Genomic DNA, 26,452 nt, shown 5'->3' on the forward strand with positions numbered 1-26,452 from the left:
AATCAGCTGCCAGGCTATTTTAGGCGAACCTGACGAAAAAAGTCAACTCTGAACTGTGATGGCTATATTTAGCCGGAACCTCTCCGTCCGGGATTCAGACTCTATTTGGAAACCCTGTGCCTTGGTGCGCAGCCAAATGTTTCCTTGTTATAAAGTCATCCCTCAGCATATGGCAAATGTTTCTTGTCCCTTGCTGTGTTTTATGAGTAGCCGTGGCTGCTGAGCTAGCCCAGGCAGCCCAACTGCAGGGATTGTGATGCTGAAACTGGCTGGCAGCAGATAGTGATTCACCGCTGAGACCCAGAGAGCCTTTCATAAAAAACAGCTTTTTTTTTTAAAGCCATTGAGTCTGGTAACTGCCTTTCCCCCTTGCTTCCCTCTGTCAATTGGCAGACGCAGCCTTGCCCAGTAACTCCACAAAGAACAGTCTTCCTCCAGATAGTCACTGATTTCCCATGTCCTTTTGTAGGGATCAATCAGGGACCAAGTGGCAGTGAGGGAAGATTGTGCCCTCACTGAGGGATCAGAGAGGCTCCTTCCTAGGTCCATCTCACTCATAGACTGTAAAGCCAGCAGGGACCATCGTGATCATCTAGTCTGACTTGCTGCACATGGCAGCCACAGAACCTCACCCACTCACTCCTGTAATAGACCGTTAACCTCTGGCTGAGTTACTGAAGTCCTCAAATCTTGGTTTAAAGACTCCAAGTTACAGAGAATCCACCATTTACGCATGTTTCAACCTGCAAGTGAGCCGTGAACCATGCTGCAGAGGAAGACGAAAGGGTCTTGGCCAATCTGTCCTAGGGGAAAATTCCTTCCGACCCTAAATATGGCAATCAATTAGACCCTGAGCATGTGGCCAAGACCCACCAGCCAGACACCTGGGAAAGAATTCTCTGTAGTAACTCAGAACCCTTCCCATCTAGTGCCTCATCACTGGCCATTGGGGCTATTTGCTGCTAGCAGTCACAGATTGCCTACAATGGCATGTAGCTAGTCTCATCATCCCATCCCTCCATAAACTTTTCACATGAAGCAGGATTAAAATCTCTCTCTTTCACACTTCAATGCCTAAACTGAGTCCCCAGATTTGACACAATTACCGTTTGGAGGACAGTTTAATTTCCAATGACATTGCTGGGATACAATCAGCACTAACTGTGAGAGAAAACAATTAAAAATCATTCATTTTTTAAATACGGCCTGGCTGCCTGACTTCCATTTCCCTCCCTGTTGCTAACTAGTCACCACCACAAGCTGAAAACTGTTATGTTCATGACATACAAACAGAGACATTGGATAAAAACATTAAAATACTCTAGCTAAAAAATTACAATGTAATACTATTTTATTTCTTGGGCTTGGTCTACACTAACCCCCCAAATCGAACTAAGGTACGCAACTTCAGCTACGTGAATAACGTAGCTGAAGTTCGAAGTACCTTAGTTCGATCTTACCTCGGTCCACACGCGGCAGGCAGGCTCCCCCGTCGACTCCGCGGTACTCCTCTCGTCTAGCTGGAGTACCGCAGTCGACGGCGAGCACTTCCGGGTTCGACTTATCGCGTCCAGACAAGACACGATAAGTCGAACCCAGAAGTTCGATTGCCAGCCGCCGAACTAGCGGCTGGGTATAGACGTACCCTTAGAATTCAGAACCTAACACACAAGAACCCCAAAACAGAGCAAGTCAAAGCAGGCTGCTCCCGAAAACAGGGATCAGAGGCACCACTCACTCTACCTTATTCTTGGCTGGCTCGCTGCAGACTGATTGTGGCTAGACTCAGATCCCACGCACCCCTACAGATCCCCCTGGCCTGCAAGCAGAACCTGGAAAAATTTTAATGCCGTTTTCAATACACCCCCAAAACCACAGCACGCATGCACACCACAAACTGAAAACCGCATGCATTGCCACCGTGTCTTAGACAGGCCATTTCAAAAGTGTTGCAATTAAACAGAAAAAGCTTCCCCCTTTAATCATTGTACGTACCACCAGCCTTCCTCCCCGGCTCTGCTCCTCACACAGACCCCCACTGTCCTTGTTCCTGAACCCTGCTACCAGTCCCGCCCCAGTAGCTGCAATCCTGATCCAGGGACTGCATTTCTTTGGCTGACTATTCTGAATGCAGGCTACTTGTGTGGGGTGACCTTACTCACTGTGAGTAGCCCCTTCCTCTCTGAGTAGTCCCTTTTATTTCACTGGGGCGGCTTGTGAAGCAAGGTGCCACTGCTATGCAATGTGAGTAAGGGTGGCAGAAGCTGGCCCATAGCCAGCAGGCCAGCCCTTGTCCATAGGATTCTCTCCTTCCCCCTGCAGTGCCGTTTCCTTGCCCAGGTTCCTTGAGGTGGGGATGAGGGGTGAATGGGGCTCCCCTCCAGGAGCTCCCGCCTGTGGCCCTGCAAGAGGTCATTGGAGAGGGGCTCCACTATGGCAAACCATGGATGGCTCAGAGGGACTGTGACCCCACTGCACTGCAGAGATCCCAGCTGTGTTTGACAGCCACCTGGCTGTGTCTTTCTGTTGGGACATGGGGGTGGGGGAGCAGGCAGAGAGGGAGACCTCCAGGGAAGCTTGGTTGATACATACAGCTGGATCTCAGCAATGCAGGTGGTTTCTCTGGCTGACCAACCTCCAGATTTTTGCCGGCGAGTTCTCATCTAATGAAGCCCAGCAGGTCTGAGGCTGGGGCTATCGCTGCTGATGCTTATTGGGCTGACAGAATCTCGGGGCAGGGAGTCACGTCTTTTGCTCTTTGCACAGCAATTCTATCTGATGTACCCACCTAGGCACGGCTGGGTCCCACGTAATCATGTTTGCTAGCTACACAAACATGCCGGGCCCAGCTACGCCCACTCACTGCTCTGCCTGGCTTCTGGTGGCTTCCAAAGAGAACATGGTGAGCCCCGCAAGAGGGCTTGCACTTCTGGGGAGTGCAGTGGGGAGATAGATAACTAGAGTCTGGGGCCATCAGAACAACCAATCAAGCCAACACAGACACCCAGTTCAGTAAGGCAGCTTGGGAGGTGCAGAGCATGGGATGGGGCAGTCAGGGAACCAAGGTGCGTGCAGCTCGGGGATCAGGGCTCCATGCTGTTTCCCCACCCCGCTGCCTCCTCGGCTCCCCTATGGCATACCCCTGCCCTAGCCCCTCTGGCCACTGCTCTGTTACATTTCCACTTTATAAGGGAGCTGGTGTGAGAGCCGAAAGACATTGCCACAGCAGGGATCCAAGAGGAGGAGCACTAGCGTGTGCACACTCCCTCCCCCTTCCACTGCTTTTCCCCTTCTCCATTCTCCCCTGTCCTGCTTCCTACTCCTGGAGTCACTCCAGCTGATGCCAGCTGTGCTGTGTCTGGCCTGCCCAGGGAAACTTGCCAATTCCCCTTGGTCCCCTGCTCAGGAAAAGAGTCATCTGCCTGAAAAGCAAACCCAACCCTACCAAAGCCAATTAATTTTGCCTGTAAAAAGCCAATGGCTGTGATTAGCTCCTGGAGTGTGAAGCAAACAGACCAGAAAAGGGAAGACTACAAAGGTCATGTGCCACAGATGCTGGGGGAAGACAGAGGAGATTGTGGGGGAACAGGAGAAAGCCCCCAGAGTAGGAGGCAGAAGTTTTGACAGACTTACCCTGTGTGAGTTGGGGCTGCACAAGACACAGGAGAAGGACTGGCCCCTACCCCGAGGAGCTTCCAGAAATAGGCAAAAAACAGCCCCTACCATGCTCTCTGGCCCTGGGAAGGTTGGCAGACCCTTTCTTTAGAAGCCAAGCGTTGTGTCCCTCACAGAATTAGCAGACAGGAGTGCTGATATTTTGTTTCCTGTTCTTTTTCTGTGTTTCCTTCTGCCACATTTAAGCTTCTGTAACAACTAGTAATGTTAAGTATCAGAGGGGTAGCCGTGTTAGTCTGAATCTGTAAAAAGCAACAGAGGGTCCTGTGGCACCTTTAAGACTAACAGAAGTATTGGGAGCATAAGCTTTCGTGGGTAAGAACCTCACTTCTTCAGATGCAAGTCTCAAAGGTGCCACAGGACCCTCTGTAACTAGTAATGTTACTAGTAAAGCCCATGTTCAAAGGGCTTTGCATACATTTACACACATCCTCACACCATCGTGGCAAGGGAAGATGGGGAAACTGAGGCAGAGACATTAAAGGCCAGAATTTCAAAAGAGCTCTGCACCCATTTAGGGACCTGTGTGATGAGCCCAGGCTTTCAAGAGTGCTCAGCCCCCCGCAACTCCCATTGTTCTAGTGCTGAGCAGCCACTGAGTGACTCACCCAAGGCCAGGCACCAGCCATGTCAAAGTCAGGATTTGAACCCAGGGCTCTTGACTACCAGTCTCATGCCCTAATCATTCGACCTCATTGCCGATATTGCAAAACATTTCTTAGGTGTAATTGGAAGAATAATATGGGTCTATACTATGTTAAAAGTCTTAAAAACTATTATTACAAATGCATTTCAGAGGGTACCCATGGCAAGGGAGTGTTTTGCAGCACACAGACTTCCAGAATTCTGTCCAGAAAACTGGACTCCCATTTCACGCTAAGGGAGAGGAAAGACAGAAGGAGGAAGAGCTTGAACCCAAAATTCTTCAGTGGCAGGAGGGTTAGGCCTGGCTCCTATAAAGCAGTGTTTCTAACCAACTGCGGTGGGGTGATATGCAGCATGTGTATGGTTAGTAATAATAAATAGCCCCTGGGTATTGTACCTCACACAGATAAAAATACAGCTGGAAAAGTCTCTGTAAACCCACTGAAAAGCTTTTGTTTAATTTATAGGGCTTGCGCTATTTTTAGCCTGCAGATCCTTGGGACTTTATCTGCCACTGCTGCTGCAAAGGGAACAGCTGGGGGTGATTTAATTATGTGTGTGTAAAGCAGGTTCTGGCACTTCCTGCTGCCTTGTGAATTACTTCACTGGGGGAAGGAACCAACAAAATAGAGATGCAGAAGGAAGAAGCTAAAGCAATGTAGACTGGATAAGAGTGCAAGCCAATAGGATAAAGTGGTGTATGTGCTTACCTGACCATTTCCCTTCTCTGGGTAATAAGCTCTATAGCCCCATTGCACTGGGTCTTCAGTCCACTTGCAGTTTGGAGCGGAACCAGACCTGTCAGTCACTTGCAGGAAGGGGCGAGGCCCAGACCCTGAATTCCCAGCCAGTCAGAGAGAACTTCCACAGCAAATGGCACATCCTGCATGGCCCATGGACCATCAGGGAATGGGCTTCCAAAATGACTCCAGGCAGACAATTGTGGAATGAAATCCTCAGTGCTCCTGAACTGAACCAAAAGCTGCCCTGGGGCCTAGCCAATCTGCCCATTATGGACTGCATCTGGGGGCCTTATTACTCAGAGAAAGGAAATGCTAAGGTAAACTTAGATACTTTTTCCTGTTCTCTCTCACACTAAGAGCCACTGCCCCATGACAGTGGATTTTAATAGCATTGGGAATCCAGGGAGGTGGAAAACTCTACAACGATATAGAGATGAATCCAAGCTCTGTTCCTTGGGATCACAGATTAGAGCACTTGCCTCCCAAAGAGAATGGCTGTGAAGGACTGGGTGTTCAGCTTGGGGGATGAGTGAACCAGTGACCATGTGGCCACCTCATAGAGGCATTTGCTTTATCTGCCCATGAAGCAGGCACTACTGCCCTCAGCCTGGATGCATTCTGATGGGAGTCCCCCCTTGTTGCTGGGTAGGACTCCACCCTGTGCTGCTTGAAGGGGTGGACTTGCAGACTTCCTGCCCCTTTGATGCTGGGTGGCAAAACATGAAGGGTGGATTTGTGGGATGGCTGGTGCACTGACTATTAGTCTGGGGGCTGGATCTCTCCATGGAGCCACTTCGTCCCCGAGAAGAGTGTAGTTCTGTGTTCCCACAGAGAGGATGCTCCCAGCGAGGGCTAGGGACAAAGTTAATGGAGGGTGGAGCACAGGTACCTTTGTCAAGGGCTTGATCCAGCAAAGCACAAGTACCTCATTGTCCCACTGCCTTTAATGAGGCTATTCATATGGTTCATCTTAATCACATGATTAAGTGCTTTGCTGGCAGGGGCGGCTCCAGGCACCAGCACACCAAGAGCGTGCCTGGGGCGGCAAGCCGCGGGGGACGGCCTGCTGGTCGCTGTGGGGGCAGCAGTCAGGGAGCCTTTGGCAGCATGCCTGCGGGAGGTCCACCGGTGCCGCGGCTTCAGCAGCAATTCGGCGGCGGGTACGCCGAAGCCGCGGGACTGGCGGACCTCCCACAGACATGCCGCCGAATCCGTGTTACCAGCCAGACCTCCCGCAGGCACGCCGCCGAAAGCCGCCTGACTGCCGTGCTTGGGGCAGCAAAATACATAGAGCCACCCCTGTTTGCTGGATTGGGGCTAGAGTCCTCAGCAACTGCAGGGCTGAGGCCCAGTTCTCCATCTATAACATGGGGGTTTCTGAGGGTATAATTCCTTGACTGATAAGCTGTCAGATGACCAGGCTCAATTAGTTTATTAATTAAAGACAGGTGAGTGCAATACAGATCGGTAATGTATTAGCCTATCTAGCTAGCAGGTTTGCAGAGGTTACGTTGTTATTCTGTTTCACATTAGGAACTCAGTTTTGCTCCTGTTTCGTAGATTCTAAGACCAGACAGGACCATTGTGATTAACTAGCCTGACCCCCTGTGTAACACAGGCCAGAGACCTGCCCCACAATCATTCCTAGAGCAGAGCTTTTAGAAACAAACATCGAGTCTTGATTTAAAAATTATCCGTGATGGGGAATCCACCAAGACCTTGTTAAGTTGTCCCAATGATTAATTACTCTCACAGTTAAAAATATACACCTTATTTCCAGTCTGAATTTATCTAGCTTCAGCTTCCAGCCATTGGGTTGTGTTAGATGTTTCTCTGTTAGACTGAAGAGCCCATTAGCAAATATTTGTTCCCTGTGTAGGTACTTACAGACTAATCAAGTCACCCCTTAACCTTCTCTTTGTTAAGCTAAATAGATAGACTCAAGGAGCTCAACCATGATGAAGGCAGGTTTTCTAATGCTTTAGTCATTCTCATGGCACTTCTTTGAACCCTTTCCAATTTATCAACATCCTTCTTAAATTGTGGACACCAGAACTGGACACAGCAATGGTCACCCCAGTGCCAAGTACAGAGGTAAAATAGCTTCTCTACTCCTACTTGAGAGTCCCCTGGTTATGCCCCCTGGGATCACATTCATTCTTTTGGCCACAACATCCCACTGGGAACTCATGTTCAGCGGGTTATGCACCATGACCCCCCCCCAAATCTTTTTCAGAGTTGCTGCTTCCCAGGATAGAGTCCCCAATCCTATAAGTGGCCTTTGTTTCCAGTCGTATGCATTTACATTTAGGCATGCTAAAATGCATATTGTTTGCTTACACCCAGTTTACCAAGCTCTGAATCAGTGACCTGCCCTCTTCATTATTTGCCAATTTTTGTGTCATCTTCAAACTTTATCAGTAATGATTTTATGTTTTCTTCCAGGTCATAGATAAAGATGTTAAATAGTGGAGAGTCTAGAACTGATCCCTGTATGACCCCCCCGGAAACACTCCCTTTCACTGATGATTCCCCTTGACAATTACATTTTGAGACCTGTCAGTTAGCCAGTTTTAAATCCATTTAATATGTGCCATGTTCATTTTATAGCTTTCTAGTTTTTTAATTAAAATGTTGTGCAGTACCAAGTCAAACACCTTACAGAAGTCTAAATATACTACATCAACGCTATTACTTTTATCAACCAAACTTGTAATCTCATTTTTTTAAAAAAGATATTAAGTTAATTTGACAGGACCTGTTTTCCATAAGCCCATATTGATTTGCATTAATTATATTACCTTCCTTTAGTTCTTTATTAATTGAATCCTGTATCAGTCACTTTGTTATCTTACCTGGGATTGATGTCAGGCTGACAGGCCTATAATTACCCGGGTCATCCCATTTACCTTTTTATTTTATTTTTTAAATCACACAACAGTAGCTTTCTTCCAGTCTTCTGGAACTTCCCCAGTACTCCAAGATTTACTGAAAATCAGCATTAATGGTCCAGCAAGCTCCTGAGCCAGCTCTTTTAAAACTCTTGGATTCAAGTTATCTGGACCTGCTGATTTAAAAATGTCTAACTTTAGTAGCTTCTGTTTAACATCCTCCAAAGATACTCATAGAATGGAAAGTATTATTATCACCATATGATAAGACTACATCATCTGTTTTTCCCCCCAAATACAGAACAGAAATATTTATTGAACACTTCTGCCTTTTTGGTTTTAGTATTGATAATTCTACCATTTTCATCTATTAATGGACCCATACCATTGTCAGGATTCTTTTTGTTCCTAATATATTTTAAAACCTCCTTCTTGTTGTCCTTAACGCTGCTAGCCATAGATTTTTCCTTGTGTCTCTTGGCTTTCCTTATGAATTTTCTATCGTTCCTAACTTCTGATTTATATTCATTACTAGTAACTTTTCCTTTCTTCCATTTGTTATGTATTTTACAACTATCTTCACTTCCCCTCTAAACCAGGTTGGTTTTTTGCACAGCCTTCTTCCTCACTTGTGAGATTGTGTCCTTTTAGGTATCTAATAAGGTGTTTTTAAATTATTTCCAGTTATTCCAATTTTTCTGATTAAATTCTTTCTCCCAGCTGATTTGACTCTTAATTATTTTTAGCTTTAGGAAACTGGCCCTACTCAAATACCAAGCATATATACTACTAGTCTGGACTTTATTCTTCTTTGCTCCTTATAAATTGATCAAGTCATGGTCACTTGTACCTGAGCTACCATTAATCTTTAGTTCTGTGATCAGTTCCTTTTTATTTCTTAGGACAAGATCTAATATAGAATTCCCCTGTGCTGGCTGCAACGCTTCTTGATTTAGGAAATTGTCATCTATAATGCTTTATAAATTCCAAAGATGTTTTAGGACTGGCAACATGAAACCTCCAGATACATCACTCAAATTGAAGTCCCCCATGATCACACAGGTTCCTCCCCCCTACACATTATAGACAGGTGTATAAGGATCTGATCATCCTGTTTCCCCAGTGTGATTTGGTCTCTAGAAGACACCAGCTAATACCCCTTCTTATGCTTTATCTGTTAGGACAGTGGTCCATAACCATTCAAGATCATTTTCTTCTGAGTTATCACGACTCGGAAACAAGTAATGCCATTGTTGACATAGAGTGCAACTCTCCCTCCCCTTTTGCCCACTCAATCTTTCCTAAATAGGTTATAACCATTGATTTTAACATTCCAATTGTGTGAATCATCCCACAGGGTTTCAGTAATACCAACCAGATCCAATTTATGCTCATAAATGAACAATTCCAATTCCTCTTGTTTGCTCCTAGCATTTGGGTATAGGCAGTTGAAGAATTTCTTCTCCTTCGTGTCCTTTGGTTTCTTGATTATTTTTGTTCTCAACATCTAGATTTTTGAGTGCTCATATCTTCCCTCTTTTTACTCTGCCCTTTTGCTGTTAGTTTAACTCCCTCCTGACTCCTCTAGCCAGCCTGTCCCCAAGTAGATTGGTCCCCCTTCTACAGAGGTGGAGGCCATCCAAACCATACAGCCTCCACCCCACCCCATAGAAGGCAGACCAATGTTCCACAAAACCAAAGCCTTCTACCTTACACTACTTACCTAGCCAGTGGTTCTCTTCCAGAATCTTCTGCCTTCTGTCTTCCTTTGCTCGTGGGACAGGAAGGCTCTCAGAGAAGATCGCTTGGACATTCTTATTCTTCTTCAGCACGTTTCTGAGTTAACTGAAGTCATCAACTACCTGTGAAGTATCCCGCAGTGCAGTGTCATTAGTGCCGATATGAATCAACACCATTGGATCCTTGCCCGTAGACTTCAGAAACGGATCCAATCATAGAGTGATGTCTTGTGTCTTAGCTCTGGGAAGGCAGCACACTGTCCTGTTGCCCACCAGTCCCTTGCAGAATGTTCTTTTGATTCTTCTGAATAACAAATCTCCAACAAGGATTGTCTGTCTTCCTGGGATGTTTGCAATTCTTTGCAGTAAGCTTGATTTTTCTTATAGGTTGGGCTGAGCAGCTATCCACATGTCTGTCCCGTACATCTCTCTGTTCTCTTGGACCTGCTGGTTCTTGAGAGGTATCTTCCATAGTTTCCATATTGAGGACCTGGTATCAGTCGAAAACTTCTAGCTGTGTGGAATTCCTCCTGCCTCTCTTCTCTCTGGTGGCCACAGCCTGTCCATCGTCATCTGCCTCCAACCGTGTAGAATGCCACTGTGGCCTCTTGCCTCTGGTGGTTATTTATATTCCTCTTGTTTACAACAGACACAAAATTCTGCCGATTCCACAGACTTTACACACCTGTTCTTATCTAGTGTGACGGACCCAGACCAGTGGTGTACGGGAGTCTGGTCCTATTGGGATCTAGGATGTGGGCGGGCAAAGCCCACCCACTGCTAAAGGATCCCCCCAGCCTAAGGGGGGGTCCACGGGGCCTGGAGACCAAAACATTACGGGGGACAAATAATAAAAGAACAGGGACAGGAGTGAGGTCAAAGGGTCAAAAGAAGGGAACCAGACGGGGACACCGAGCAGAGAACCCCGGACAGCGCCCACTGCTCCTCAAAGGTGTCAAGGGAGCCAGTGGACGCCGCCCAGAGGAACTCTGCCCGGATACGTGAATGAACGGAGGACCGGAAATAGGCCCCACAGTCACAGGAGACTCCATCGGCCAACCTCCTCACTCTGGTTTTATAAATGGCCAGTTTTGCTAGGGCCAGGAGGAGGTTGACCAGGAGGTCCCGTGACTTTGTGGGGCGATGGATAGGAAGTGCATAAATAAAAAGGTGAGGGGATGTACGGGAGTCTGGTAGAAGGCAAATATACTGGCCACTGGCTGAATAGTTTTCTGTTCCCTGAGTGACCAGAGCAGGGGCTGCCCTAGAGCAATCAGGAACCTGCTAGAAGCAGTTAAGACAGGCAAGCTGATTGAGACACCTGGAGCCAATTAAGAACTTACTAGAATCAATTATGGCAGGCAGGCTAATCAGGACACCTGGTTTAAAAAGGACCTCCCATGAGTTAGTGGGGGGGGAGGGTGCAAAAGGAGGAGGGAGTGAGAAGGTGTGCTGCTGGAGGACTGAAGAGTACAAGCGTGATCAGGCTTCAGGAGGGAGATCCTGCAGTGAGGATAAAGAAGGTGCTGGGGGAAGGCCATGGGGAAGTAGCCCAGGGAGTTGTAGCTGTCACACAGCTGATACAGGGGACATTGTAGACAGCTGCTATCCACAGGGCCCTGGGCTGGAACCCGGTGTAGAGGGTGGGCCCGGGTTACCCCATCCCCTCAACTCCTGATCGGACACAGAAGGAGTTGACCTGGTCTGTGAGAAACACCAGAAGGGAAAGTCTAATTTGGAAAGGGATCTGGCCTGTCCCCGACCCACTAGGTGGGACACAGAGACTGCAGGGATTGTTCTCTGTTTCCCCCAGGCTGGCCAGTGATGAGGTTAGCTGAGTGAATGGCAGGTTTGAGCCTCTAGCAGAGGTGGCCAAACTGAGGGCTGCTGTGAACCTCTGAGGCGAACAAATCCTCCAAAAAAACGCAGGACCCACCAAGGCAGAGGAGGAACTCTGTCACACTGGGTTTTGTACATAACATTCCAGATGTCAGTAGATCATAGATGTCTGCACTGACTGTACCTAGCACACGATTTACATTTGGCAAATCTCAACAGAAATCATTTTGTTTCTGACAAATTCCACACATAAAAAAACACGGGTTACAACAGTTTAACTAGTAGCAGATTTCCACAGTATAGCTTAGCATGAATACAAGGCATTCTGGAAATAGCTGCTATTGGCTACCAAGGTGACAATCCTTCCTTTTCCTCACCCAGTGTATGTCATGTCATCTTAGGCTGTGAGCTCCTCAGGTCAGGGACTATCTCTCATTGGAGGTGTTCAGTGCCCAGCCCAGTGAGTGTTTATAACACAAGCCATAGCATGGCAAGGGTTGGAGGCATAGGTGCCAACTCCATGGATGTTCCTGGGCTGGAGCACCCATGGAAAAAAGATAGTGGGTGCTCAGCACCCATTAGCCACAGTTGATTGGTGGCGAGGGTGGGGGTTGGGAGAGGAGTTGTGGAATTCCTTACCTGAGAAGGTTGTGACAGCTAGGACTATAACAGAGTTTAAAAGAGAACAGGATAAATTCATGGTGGTTAAGTCCATTAATGGCTATTAGCCAGGACGGGTAAGGAATGGTGTCCCTAGCCTCTGTCTGTCAGAGGGTGGAGATGAATGGCAGGAGAGAGATCACTTGATCATTGCCTGTTAGGTTCACTCCCTCTGGGGCACCTGGCATTGGCCACTGTCGGTAGACAGGAAACTGGGCTAGATGGACCTTTGGTCTGACCCGGTACGACCTTTCTTATGTTCTTATGAAAGAGAGCAGTGAGAGGGCAGGGGCTTCGGTGAGGGGGAGGGGCGGACAGAGGGAGAGGGTGGAGAGAGGGCAGGCCCTGAGAGCTGGGGGGCTATATTCCCAGGGAAAAGAAAAATTCAGCGCCAATGGTTGGAGGTACTTTAAAAATAAAACAGTTTTACTACTGGACTTTTCTCTGAGCTTTCCTAAAGCCATCTTAACTCCTTGGTGTCTGATGTGGAGTTTTACTGTATCAGGCCTCAACCGCAGGGCCTGGCACCCACCCACCCTGGTCTGATCACATAGCTGGGGCCTGCAGTGTTAATGTGTTCATAGCTGGAGCTGTCACAGCATCCCCGGCACAGCACTTGGTTATCGGGGTGCCACCGCCAGTGTCAAAAGGTTTCGTAGGGGGAGAAGGAAATTCGTCCAACGTAATTAGCCCCGATCATCGGTTCTGTTTTGTTGCAGTGCAGCAATAGAGCCCTGTCTTCCATGTCGTCTTGTTGCTGCAGCCATTTAAAAATAGCCTGGCCAGCCCCCAGAAGGGAAAGGGGAGATCACAGGCTTTTTCCAGAGAAATGCCACGTCCCAACGCATCCGGCTGTGTTTGGTGGCGGTTTTATTTGCCAGGAAACCCTGCCTGTCTTCTCCCTCTTGTGTGAAAGTGAAAGAACCCATCTGCTCTGGGCAGAGGAGAGACTGTTTCCATCTTTCAGCCCCAGCCATACTAGAGATGGACGTCATTAAACCCGTCTCTGCCCAGGTTAGTAAGCCGAGCTTGGTGCTGGGCTCCTGGCCTTCTTTGGTTGAAATGATTGAATGCAGCATGGAGCTCCTGGAAAATGCTTTGTTTAGAAAAACAAGCTCTCTGCGAGGTTGGGAACTCCTCCAGCAGCTTGGAAATTCCCCCTTCCCGAGCTGACTAAGGAAGGAGAGGCACCGCGGTGAAATGACAGGCCAGAAGCCCGCGAGCTGGAGGAGAGGAGCAGTCGCAGCATCCAGCTCCCCCTCTACTGCTTCCCTACTCAGATCATGCGCCAGGGCCAGAAAATTATGCAATGCCGGCCCTGGGTACCAGACTCGCCATGGGCTACGATTTGGAAACAAAAGTGCTGCAGGGCTATGAGACACCTGGCCATCTGGGTCCTTCCTAGTGCTCCCATCTATCAGGGACAGCCTTTTTGTTCCATGCCCATACGGCCCCTAGCACTGTGAGGCCCTGGTTCATGCCTAGTGCTCTGAAAACCAAGAACGACTGTTCCTGTCTCCCACCGCCAACAGCAGCAGATCTGCAAACCTGTCGGAATGCCCCCTCCTAGGGTACATGCTCCAGCCCGTGCTCTCCAAGGAGCCCAGCTGTGCTCAGCACAAGTTGGGAAGTTGGTGGGGAAAAGAGGCTTAATGTCACCTGCATGTGCTCTTGGGTGCTGGCCCAGCCCCAGCCTGGGGTGCACTGTTTTAGGCCGGCTGCCAAGGGCCCAGGGCTGTTCCAGCAGCCAGGGGAGTAGCATGGAGCTGCAGCACAAATTCCCCAGTGGATTCCTTGCACGCTAGGTGTCCTCCCCGGAGCAGGTAACTGGGTTTAAGGCTGCTTTGCATTGAAAGCCAAGTGAAACCCATAACAGTGGGGATTTCTCCAGTTTAAACAGCAGATGGGAAGCCTTCCGCCGAGCAATGTCAAGAGTCAATCACTCTCCTGGCTCCTTCCAGCCTCTTCCTTCATTTGTGTGACAAGAACTGTCTTTGCCTATCCCCAAACCACTCGCCTTGCCACGTCCTGCCCAAACACAGAACTCCTAAACAATGGCTTCGGCACTGGTCCCACTAGGGTGACCAGATGTCCTGATTTTATAGGGACAGTCCAGATATTTGGAACTTTGCCATGTATAGGTGCCTATTACCCCCCATCCCTGTCCCGATTTTTTACACTTGCTGTCTGGTCACCCTAGGTCCCACCTTTCCGAACTACTATTGGCTGGCCTGGCCAGGAGGCAAAGGTGTAAAAGCAGCAACTGCCCCTCTTGTGTGCACAGCTGAACTTGGTTAATAGAGGGTATAATCACATTACAAGCATGAGTCGTGTGTGTGCTGGGTGGTTAAAAGCACATCAGGAGCAGGTGTTACAGAGCCACCTGTTAGTCTCTAACAACTGATTCCTCATTAATTAAAACATTGATTAACCTATTTATCAGTGGAATCATAGTATGAAAGTGCGACCATAGAACCTCCCCCAGGTTCTGAGCTGGTCTTTTCCCGTACCCCAGGCATGAGATTTGTTTGTGATAGCGCCTGTTCCTAAAATATGCAGGATGAAGCTCAGAATCTCATTGTCAGCTGCTCCCACAAGCTGTGTGGTCCTTCACCGTAGCCACCAGCAGCCAGATCTCCTAATTCCAGCAGAGACTGACTCCCTGTTTGGTCCCACATGGCCTGGCTGGAGCAATGGAGCAGAATCTTTTTGCATTGCTCCCGCCCATGAGATGCCTGCTTCTGGCTGCAGTGACCCTGACCCCGGAGCCAGCTGCAGAAACCACCTGCGCTCCTCTCTCTGCACCTGAGTCCCAGCACAAAGAGCCAAGTTCCCAGAGAGTCCGTTGTGGGGCTGCTGTCAGTGTGTGTTTAATCATAAAATGAAGTTAATTGGGTGACTAAAGACACTTCATTTCCAGCAGATGTATTTGATGAAGGCCAGGCCATGATTTAGCAACCAGGCAGCTCAAACATCCATTAAGGAGTACGGAGAACTCCAAGGAATCCTTGCAACATGCAGCCAGAGCAACCCACAGAACAGGCCCTGAGCACCTTCGATCGGGGAACAAAGCTGTTTGTTTTACAACAAATTGCAGCCTGTGAAAGGGGAAAGGAGCTAAATTTGTAGAAGTTATTCCTGGAGCATTGTTCAGATCCCTCTTCCTGACCAACCACCCAGCTCTCTACCCCTCTTCTGTAATCTGCCAGCAAGTCAGCAGTAGCGGAACAAGCTGCTGCCTTCTCATGTCCCCTCCTTATCCCACTACAGTTATCATCAGTGCTTAAATTGGGGGGAGGTCACAAGGGGGTCACAGACCCAGCAAACTGAAGTGTTTTTAAAATCGAGCGTGGTCACCGAGGGGTTCACTTTAAGCACCGCTTTACTGACGCTGCTGCTCCCAGATTATGGTAGACCTGCCCCCCACCACACACTTTTTTCAGACCACTTGAAACACTGGTTATCAAAGGTTATCCCTTCTCAGATCTTAGAACTGTATCTCTACTAGTGCTCCCCAGCTGACCAGATAATGCCCTGGTTATCCCAGGCCACTTCCTGCAAAACAAAGCAGATGGGCTGTGAAGTTCCAGCCCACGGGATAACAGCAATGACAGTAGGACAATGGGACAAACTGCCTAGAGAAGTCAAAAAGAAGAACAGGAGTACTTGTGGCACCTTAGAGACTAACAAATTTATTAGAGCATAAGCTTTCGTGGACTACAGCCCACTTCTTCGGATGCATATAGAATGGGGCTGTAGTCCACGAAAGCTTATGCTCTAATAAATTTGTTAGTCTCTAAGGTGCCACAAGTACTCCTGTTCTTCTTTTTGCGGATACAGACTAACACGGCTGCTACTCTGAAACCTAGAGAAGTAGTGGCAGCTCCTTCACTGGAGGTTTTCAAAAGGAGGCTGGAGCCATCTGTCTTGGATGGATCAGACCCAACAAATCCTGTGTCTTGGCAGGGGTTAGACTAGCTGACCCTTGTGGTCCATTCGTACCCTGTGGTTCTATGATTCTATGAATAATCGGGCACACCATTGTGATCATTCTCCTAGATGTGATTCTAGGGTTACCATACGTCCGGATTTTCCCGGACATGTCCAGCTTTTTGGGCTCCAAATCCCCGTCCGGGGGGAAAGCCCAAAAAGCCGGACATGTCCGGGAAAATCGGGACATGCCTGGCCGGCCGTGTGGGGGCTCGGAGGCCGGGCCGGGGGCTCGGGGCCGGGCCGGGGGCTCCGGGGCCGGGCCGGCGGTGCGGTGCCTGGCCGGGGGCTCCAGGGCCGGGCCGGGGGCTCGGGGGCTCCGGCGGGGCTGGGCCGGCGGGGCCGGGGGCTCGGGGGCGCCGGCGGGGCCGGGCCGGGGACTCAGGGGCCGGGCCGGCGGTGCCAGGCCGGGCCGGGGGCTCGGGGGACGGGCCGGCGGTGCCGGGGGCCGGGCTGGGGACCGGGGGTGCTCGGCCGGGGGCCGAGCCCGGGGCCAGCACCCCAGGGCCGGGGCCAGCCTGGGGCGCGCCTCCTCCCCCCACACTCCCCCTTACCTGCTTCAGGCTTCCCGTGACTCAAATGTTCGCGGGAAGCAGGGGAGGGGGCGGAGACTTTGGGGAGGGGGCGGAGTTGGGGCTGGGGGCGGGGGCGGGGCCCCGTGGAGTGTCCTCCTTTGGGAGGCACAAAATATGGTAACCCTATGTGATTCTGTATCGAGGACCTCGTGCACGCTGCCCTGCAGCTTATAGGGGCAGAATTCAAGTGGTTTGTGGAACCTTCCCTCTGAATTTCCAGGCTTTGTTTGAAATATTCCCTTTTTGAAAGCAAATTCTCTGTTCAGGATACGCCCTGTTTCTGTTGATTTTGATATGTCTTCAACCTTAGCACTGTATTAATATTTGTCTAGGGTACGTCTACGCAGCAAAAAAAAAAAAAAAAAAAGCCTCTGGCAGCGAGTTTCAGCGCCCCGGTCAATTGACGTCGGCTTTCAGGGCTCACACTCCAGCTACAAATGGCAGTGTAGACGTTCAGACTCGGGGCTGGAGCCCCGGCTCTGAAACCAAGTGAGGGGAGAACCTGGGCTCCAGCCCTGAACCCAAACGTCCAAACTGTTATTTTTAGCACCACAGCGTGAGCCCTCCAAGCCTGAGTCTGTTGATCAGGTTCTGCCACTCACAGCCATGCAGGTTTTTGGCTGTGTAGACAAATCCCTCACTTAAACTCCTAACTCAATGTTAAAATCAAGAGGTTTTTTTGTTCGGAAGTAGGCAGCTGATTAATTCTGGAGCGAAAGCAGAAAGCAAGGGTAAGGAAGGTCCAAGGAAGAAACCTCCTCTTCCCATTTTACTAACGTTGAATATCTATAGAGCTTATTTGAGCCATTAACTACAGAATCCATTTCACCGTGGAAGCTAGGTAAGAAAGGGTTATTACCAAAAGTCTTGGTCTGGTGAAATTAAGGCTGCAGGCCTGCAGCTGTGGTTTGAGGCATACTGCCTGTCCAGAGTGGAAGAGGTTTGTTTTTTCTAAACTCACCGATGTCCAATGCTTTCGAATATTTATATTTGCCTGGCATAATCAGAGATTTTCACTTGGTTATATAAAATCACAAGAAATGACTCGCCCTAGGGAGCAGCGAGCAATTCGCTCTGTAATGTGGTCACACTTGGCTAAATAGAGCGATCCAGTGATTCTGGTCCCGCAGAATGTTTCTTAGATTCATAGATTCTAGGACTGGAAGGGACCTCGAGAGGTCATCGAGTCCAGTCCCCTGCCCTCATGGCAGGACCAAATACAGTCTAGACCATCCCTGATAGACATTTATCTAACCTACCCTTCAATATCTCCAGAGATGGAGATTCCACAACCTCCGTAGGCAATTTATTCCAGTGTTTATCCACCCTGACAGTTAGGAACTTTTTCCTAATGTCCAACCTAAACCTCCCTTGCTGCAGTTTAAGCCCATTGCTTCTTGTTCTATCCTTAGAGGCTAAGGTGAACAAGTTTTCTCCCTCCTCCTTATGATACCCCTCTAGATACCTGAAAACTGCTATCATGTCCCCTCTCAGTCTTCTCTTTTCCAAACTAAACAAACCCAATTCTTTCAGCCTTCCTTCATAGGTCATGTTCTCAAGACCCTTTAATCATTCTTGTTGCTCTTCTCTGGACCCTCTGCAGTTTCTCCACATCTTTCTTGAAATGCGCTGCCCAGAACTGGACACAATACTCCAGTTGAGACCTAACCAGCACAGAGAAGAGCAGAAGAATGACTTCTTGTGTCTTGCTCACAATACACCTGTTAATACATCCCAGAATCATGTTTGCTTTTTTTGCAACAGCATCATACTGTTGACTCATATTTAGCTTGTGGTCCACTATAACCCCTAGAGTCAGGGGACTCACAGTCTTCCCTCCCCACCCCACCCCTGGTCCCACGGATCCCAGCTCTAAGTCCCCTGGTTGAGGGGAATTTTGATAATACAGTGTCATTGGAAGTGGGTCGAGCTGGGCATCATTCGAAAGCGCTTTCTCCCACAGACACAATGCTACCAAACATGACAATTCCTGAACTGTTTTGAGAAATGTTTAAAAATAAACATTTTTAGCTATACTTTATCACAGGGATGCATTGCTTACATATAAAAGACACTGATCTTTGGTAATCCTACGGAAGTTAGCCTTGACATGGAGGACTGAACACATTTATTCATCAAAGTCATCATCAGTGTTGCCTCTATCTAGGGCAGCACTGCTAGACACATTGTCACACTGATCCTCATCACTGCTGCACTCCCACATCTCTGTACAAGGCAGGCTGCTGGCCAAACACTTGCAGCTGAAGGATTGATTCAGGAACGCAGGGTGTTTCACATACAACTGGTGTGATCAGTCCATCCTCCAAGACCCATCCGTGCCTGATACGGGCAGGTAGTTTTGGATGTACTTGATCATTCCAGAGCTATTCCATTGCTTGGTAATTTGCTCTCTTGATGGCAGGTATAAATGCAGTCTTTGTCGGCAATCTTTCTTCATTTGTTTGCTTCTTGGAAAACTTCCACCAATGTAGCTCTGAATATTGGTCTTGAAAAGATAAACTCAGGGTATGAATGTCTCCAGTCCATTTATGACCTCATCAGTGACTGTCTCAGCTGTTCTGAGCACCTTCAGAGTGAGGAGAGAGTCTTCGGAGGCTGAATCAAATGCCTTCCAGTAAGATAATTTGGTCTTTCCAGCCAGCTTCCAGTAATGTCACATCCTGAAAGGGCATGAAAACCTGGCAGTGTGGTGGCATTTAATGGTCCAAGTGATAGGAACAAACCTCTGAGCGATATATGATTCTGTTCCCCGGCAGCAGCCACAAAAACAGAATCTTGTGGAAGATTTGATTTGGGTAGTGTTTCTGTGATGGGGCTCACCCCATGCCAGCCCTGAAGGGGTTAAGGTGGCTCAGAAGGGGACAATTAGCCTTATAGGCTGCTGCTGGAGGAGACTCAGGCTTGACTGATAAATTACTAATTGCTGATAAAGCCCTTGGGGGGTGGGGGGAAAGAAGCTGGGTAAGGTACAAAGCCAAGAAGTTTGCAGCAGAAGGGGGCTGCAGGGAGACAGTCTATGGTTGCTGTCTGGGCGCACAGAGGTGGATAGGTGAAAATCAACCCTGGGTGAGCAAAAGTCCTAGGATCCCAGCCTTGCAGGAAGTCTTTACCCAGAAGTGTTGCTGGGAAGAAAGCCTGTGGAAGGCAGAGTAAGAAGAAGCCCAGGGAAATAGCAGAGAGGGTTGAGACTGTGTAGACCTTCTCCCCTGATTATAGGATCCCTGGGGTGGAAGCCGGAGTAGCGAGTGGGCCCAGGTTCCCCTACCAGCCACAGGGAAGCGGCGCAGGACTGGTGAAGGTGGCATCCAGACAACTGGTCCAGTGAGACATCAATACCCTGGAAGGGGAAAACTATATAGTGACCTGGCCGGAGGGCTGAATCACAAAGAGAGAGTACCCAGAGTCCTGGAAATGAGAGGGTCATGGGGTGAATGATGAGAGCTGATCCCCACACCCAGCCACAAGTGGGACCCTTCACGGCGAGTGAACTCCATCACAGTCTCACAGAGAGCACTAAAACATCTGGGTCTTAAGCACCTCTCTGGGGCATTGGTGGCATGCAAGAAAATTTTGGTGTCAGCGGGAACTCCAAAGAAACTCCACTGAACAGTGTGAGGCAGAAGCTTCATGGTGCCATGTGACAACAAAATTTTTTGAGTAATTCTTCACATGCTGGAGCATTTTTCCTGTAAGGTATTTGGTTAACTCATCCATTGTATGAGTATGAGACAGTTTCTTCTTCATTGTGACATTGGATATGTTTGCAGAGTCAGTGATTTTTTGTATTGGACAGGTGCAATACCATGGAGTTTCTTCTTTCTGTTAATTTTATTAATTGATTCCTTGGCGTATGTGTCAAACATGAGGTGGACTTCATTATAGGTCCAGTATTTTCTCTGCAGCCTTGTAATGAAGTATTCAACAAAATCTTGGCAGCTGCTAACAGGTTCTGGTTTGTGTAGAGCTTGTACCTCAGCCATACTATCTATGACCACTAAGCTGAACGGCCCCTGCTGGCATAAGATACTGGTCACATTGTCAGGAGGTGCTGGCTTGGGTAGACCATACAAGCTGTGCACTGATTTGCTTTTCTTCTGGCACATATACATTGTTCTGTTGCATTCAAACATTGACCGTGGTACCACAAAGAACTCCTATCTTCCCAAAGTCTCACATAGATCAACATCATGCTGAGATCTGGAGATGAGCAAACAATGACCCGTCAGCAGTTAGCTCTGTAATAGTCAGAATGAAGGTGGCAGGGACTGTCTTCTTTGCATTTGAGCACAGCTTTAGCCTACTCTTCTTGATTGGCACCCATAGATTGACAGAGCCTTGGCTAACTCTCTGGGTTTTGAAGGCTTCATACAAGTCAGAACAAGGAGCAATGGTCTCAAGTTGCAGTGAGGGAGGTCTAAGGTTGGATTTTAGGAAACACTATTTCACTAGGAGGGTGGTGAAGCACTGGAATGGGTTACCTAGGGAGGTGGTGGAATCTCCATCCTTAGAGGTTTTTAAGGCCTGGCTGGACAAAGCCCTGGCTGGGATGATTAGTGGGTGTTGGTCCTGCTTTGAGCAGGGGGTTGGATTAGATGACCTCCTGAGGTCTCTTCCAACCCTAATATTCTATGAAGTCATGACCCAAAGTATCCATTCAACTGACATCTTTAGCGATCTCACCCCTGACGACAGCTTTTGTCATGATGTTAATGAGCTCCGGTCTGTCATATGCGAATAGGTTGCCAGTGCAAGTAAACTCATCCTGTAGCTTTAAAATTGCCCTTTCTTGGCATTTAACAGCCCCTTAATGAGTCTAGATGGTGCTTGGTTCTGGGGTCATCCCAGTCATGCTTAATGTTTCATTTGAAATTCAACGGATTTCTGGGGTTGTCAGAAAAAATAGGGAATGAGCATTTGGGTGCTGTCTTATGCCCACCAACCCCCCCCCCCCCCAATGGCTTTCATTGTTCTGTTTTCGTGTTCTAGCTTTGAACCAAGCACGCAGAAGGGAACTGGCAACCTTTTAACAACTCAATTTCCTTTTAGAAATTCTTCCCATATGTCAGTGTCAGGTTTTTCTACACCTCTCATTTCAGTGAGGTACCAGCCGATCAGTGCAGTATAGCTGATTAAAGCTAAAGCAAAAAAAGTATTTCGCAAAGTCTTCCAGTGCTGTGAGGTACAAATTCCGATTAGCAGTCCTGACAGATCGAATAAAGATCAGCAAAGACTCAACCATCTTAATGTATCACCATACTATCCTGAAAGTTGGCTTTGTTGCCAATTCAACCTCTTCGAATTGCGTGATCCATTCTGTGGTCTTGCAGCTCTCCTCCATGTGCAATAGGTCATTGAGAGTGGCATATATGCTGGATGTGTGACACTGGTCTGGCTAAGTCCTGTATCCTTTGGGAAATGACTTCAAATACATCAGTTTTCAAAGAAGATACCTATGTAGCATTTTTAAATGGCAAAAAGTGTTCAGGTGTGTGCTTCTATAGCACATCACGACTTTTTCCCTGCAAGAATTTGGTTCCCAGTACTGTCACTGTACAAAATCCCCCAGATGTCAGGAATACCAGTGCCATCAACAAAGGAGACGATTGCATGTATCACTGCAAAGAATATGTGTATTTCGCCAGGACGTAGAATGCCCCGTCTACGAAAATCATCACAGGATATTATTAGCTGCTCAACAGGCCTGTAAAGGTCCATGTCTATATCACAACACATTCTGATTTAGTTCTGCAGATGTATTTGTTCATGTGTGCCAGTTGCATAAGGAATGCTAACTGCACTGAGTGATCACTGGGGCTAGCAGGTATGATTGGCAGGGTGCATACACGGGCTATTCGCTCCGGCACCTTGTGTAGTGCCAAGTTAAAGGCTGACCATGCTGGCATGTACCTTTCTCCTGAAATGGTGTGATATGGTATGTCCTGGCTGTGTGGATCATTTGTGGCTACATAGACTTTAAGGCCAGAAGGTGATCATCTAAGTCTGACCTCCTGCACGTCGTAGGCCACACAACCTCACCCACCCACTCCTGTAGTAGACCCATAACCTCTGGCTGGGTTACTGAAGTTCTCAAATCTTGATTTAAAAACATCAAGTTACAGAGAATCCACCATTTACACAAGTTTAAACAAGCAAGTGACCTGTGCCCCATGCTGCAGAGGAAGGCGAAAACCCTCCATTTTACATTTTCTATCTCTTCAGCTGAATCTGTAGTCCATTACTTTTTGCCTCTGGAGTCCATCCCACAATAACCAAGTGAGGTCAAGGTTAGTGAATGTAGAAAGTTCTACTATAGTTGATTTAACTGCTGCTTCATTGAAAGCAGGACTTCTTGGTTTCAGACACACTTAGTTTTGTCAGAAAATGCCAATTTGATAGGTTTGGTGAAACATTTTGCTCCATCTGAGATTCAGCAAAACTTCTGCTGAAATAAAGCAAAGTACTTTGCCGCCCCACTACCCCCCCAGCTCTGGAGGATGGGCAGCTCCTCTTTGGCTCCTGGAGCTGAGGGGTCGGCAGGGAGGAAAAGCAGCCAGGGTCTCTGCCTCTCCAGCAACTGGCCTGGAAGACTCTTGTCAATTTCACAAGTTAAATTTCACTTTAAATTTGAAATTGACAAGATCCTTACCTGAGGCAGCCAGGAAGGTGAAAAATTCCATTTCGTTTCTCCCAAAACAGAATTTGTCTGAACATGTCCTTCTGCAAAAAGTTTCACATTTTTGATCTTTCATCCCACTTCGGAATGCCTTTTTCTTAAATGCAAAAATTTTTGTGGAAAGGGATTCCCCCTTTTTGGACAGCTTTACTTAGTAGCATAGGTCCCAGGTCAACAGGACTTGTGCTCCTAAATCACTTAGATGAATATGTCACCATATATATATATACACACACACACACAAATTGGTGTGACTTCATTTGAACAGATCTTCAGCCAAAACAGTTGAGGGAAGGGCTGACACCTGGGTAGGGAAATTGTCTTAATGGAGAATGATCTTGGAGCATTCCACTAAAAACTGGCCTGGATTTGGTCACGTTCAGAGACATTATTTTTCTGTCTGTGCAGGACATTGTTAACCATGAGAGCACTCACACAGCCATGTTTGGAAGGCAGGTCAGCAGTGTGGCCCAGTTCATGCGTGGCTGATGAAGTTGTACGTATGTGACAGTCAAGATCCAGACACTGCAAGGTGAGAACAGAAGGTTTAAACCCTCCAAAATAAGCAGTTAAATCAACTGATTGCATGCTGTTATTTTACTGCCAGAGTGCATCAAGTAAGATCTTTTTTATGAAAGCTTGTAATACACTGACCTTAATAGTCATGATAATATACATGTACTACTCCTGGGGGAATTCTGTGCCAAAAAATGAAAAATTCCAGACCAATATTTTAAAATTATGCATATTTGATTTGTCAAAATAACACAATATAATCACACTCTTGCTGTCAGCCCTGGGCGTCCATGCCAGGTATAGGCGGGAGTGCTGGTGGGAAATCACAGATTCTGCAGGGAAAAATAAAATTCTGCAGGGAACATTAATTTTGCATTGTGCAGTGGCGCAGAATTGCAGCAGGAGTAATAGACAGTATAGTTATGAAGGTATGTATGTGTATATGTAGAAAATTGCAACTATAACTGTGGTGTGATTTCAGCTTCACCTCACAACAGGGTGGGGAAGTAATCAGGCAGGGAGAGGCTACTTCCCCAACCAGATGAGACTGGTTTCAAGCATCAAGACATTGTCCAGCTCAGGAAAAAGCAATGAGAAACCATCAAAGCAGGAAACAGCTTGAAACTGGAAAGAAAACCCCAGTCTCTGGAAACTAATAAAGGAGGGAATTTTCCCCACTTTCAATATCTGAAGAAAAAAACCTGCACTTCCTTTTAAAATGGGGGACAGTCTTGAGGTGAGAGGCTGTCCATGAATGCTGGATCCCTCCTATAGCTATAGTTTTCTAGACCAGAGTTCTCAAAGCTGGTCCTCCGCTTGTTCAGGGAAAGCCCCTGGGAGGCTGGGCTGGTTTGTTTACCTGCCGCATCCGCAGATTCGGCCGATCGTGGATCCCACTGGCCGCGGTTCGCCGCTCCAGGCCAATGGGGGCTGCGGGAAGCGGCGCGGGCTGAGGGACATGCTGGCCGCCGCTTCCCGCCACCCCCATTGGCCTGGAGCGGCGAACTGCGGCCAGTGGGAGTCGCGATCGGCCGAATCTGTAGACGCGGCAGGTAAACAAACCGGCCCGGCCCGCCAGGGGCTTTCCCTGAACAAGCGGTGGACCAGCTTTGAGAACCACTGGTCTAGACCTCGCTTGATGGTGCCCTGAGCCTGGCCTAAGTGCAGTGTTTAAATGTTATTTGTAGAACGTGAGGTCCTTGTAAAACGAGCGACTGACTTGCAGGACACCTGGGAAGGCGCAGCAGTGAACACAGCTTTCTTAGGCTGCCTGGTGTCCTGGCACAGGCATGCCAGCTAAATGTGCTAATGGGTAGAGCCCTGCGTATCCATGGATATGCTTTATATCCGCAGATATCCACCTATCCGCATATCATTTTTGTATCCATGCAGGGCTCTACTAATAAGGCCTTCACTTCAGAGTGGCAGGTGTGCACAGCAGGCCACTAGACAGCATGTCTCATTACCTGGCTGGGGATTTGCTTAGTTTCCGTTTGCAGCAGAGGGATTGCTGTGGCTACCTCTGCGGTGATTTTGGGACTCAGCTGAAGTGTAATTTGTACGTGGATAGCATGCCAGCTTTGTTTTACTGGTGGTGCCTGGGCACTTCCCGAGTACCCTTGCCGCCTGGTCAGCTTTCCCATACCATTCCCATGTCTGGGTTCTTTTCCAAACATCATGCTCCTGTGGTTCTCTTACATCAGTTCTCTCTGGATGTGCTTTTATTGCCTTGCTGGATCTCCTCCTGTGTCAAAGAACAGGTGAGGCGAGCTGATTCCATCACGTATGTCATGGGGCACTGGGGGCGGGGCCCTTTCTGTCAACATGAGATTGTGGTTGACTTTTCTGAAAACAAGCATGGGCACTAATGCCCTGATCCCACAAAGCACTTCATCACGTGCTTAGCTGTACACAAGTGCTTAAGTGCTTTGCTGAATCAGGGCCTAAGTGCAGGCAGTTGGGTGGTCCTTGGCAAACCCACTCTTGGACCTGTATGTGGCATCTGCAGCCACCACTTTTGACAGGCGAGACTCTGGAATTTGCCTCTTTCCCATGTTCCTGTTTTGGGGCAACAGCACCCATGGATTGTCTTGTCTGCAAGAGCAATTCTGCACTTCTGAAAGCTCCCCTCTGCATGTTTCCAAGAGTTCATCTTAGACCCCAGGAGGGATCATTGTGGAGGCTAAGAAATACCTAGCACACCTCTACCTCGATATAACACGACCCAATATAACACAAATTCAGATATAACGCGGTAAAGCAGTGCTCTGGGGGGGGGGCTGCGCACTCCGGTGGATCAAAGCAAGTTCGATATTACGCGGTTTCACCTATAACGCGGTAAGATTTTTTGGCTCCCGAGGACAGCGTTATATCGAGGTAGAGGTGTACCATTACATAGCTGACTCCCTAGGTTTGCCTAGCAACTTCCTCTGACTTAGCTTATTGGTTTTGCAATCAACTTAAAGCCAGTCACCACCCTTCCTCT

General features: G+C 48.2%; 1 long non-coding RNA gene across 1 annotated transcript; it reads left to right on the forward strand.

Annotated features, from left to right (window-relative positions):
* Positions 1–4,915: 4,915 nt before the first annotated feature.
* Positions 4,916–24,657, forward strand: LOC135973585 (uncharacterized). Its single transcript, XR_010590488.1, has 3 exons — positions 4,916–5,380; positions 23,860–23,983; positions 24,449–24,657. It is a non-coding gene; the product is annotated as an uncharacterized LOC135973585 (long non-coding RNA).
* The last annotated feature ends 1,795 nt before the right edge of the window (positions 24,658–26,452 follow it).

This window comes from Chrysemys picta, chromosome 9 (genome assembly GCF_011386835.1).
Source record: "Chrysemys picta bellii isolate R12L10 chromosome 9, ASM1138683v2, whole genome shotgun sequence".
NCBI classification, from domain to species: Eukaryota; Metazoa; Chordata; order Testudines; family Emydidae; genus Chrysemys; species Chrysemys picta.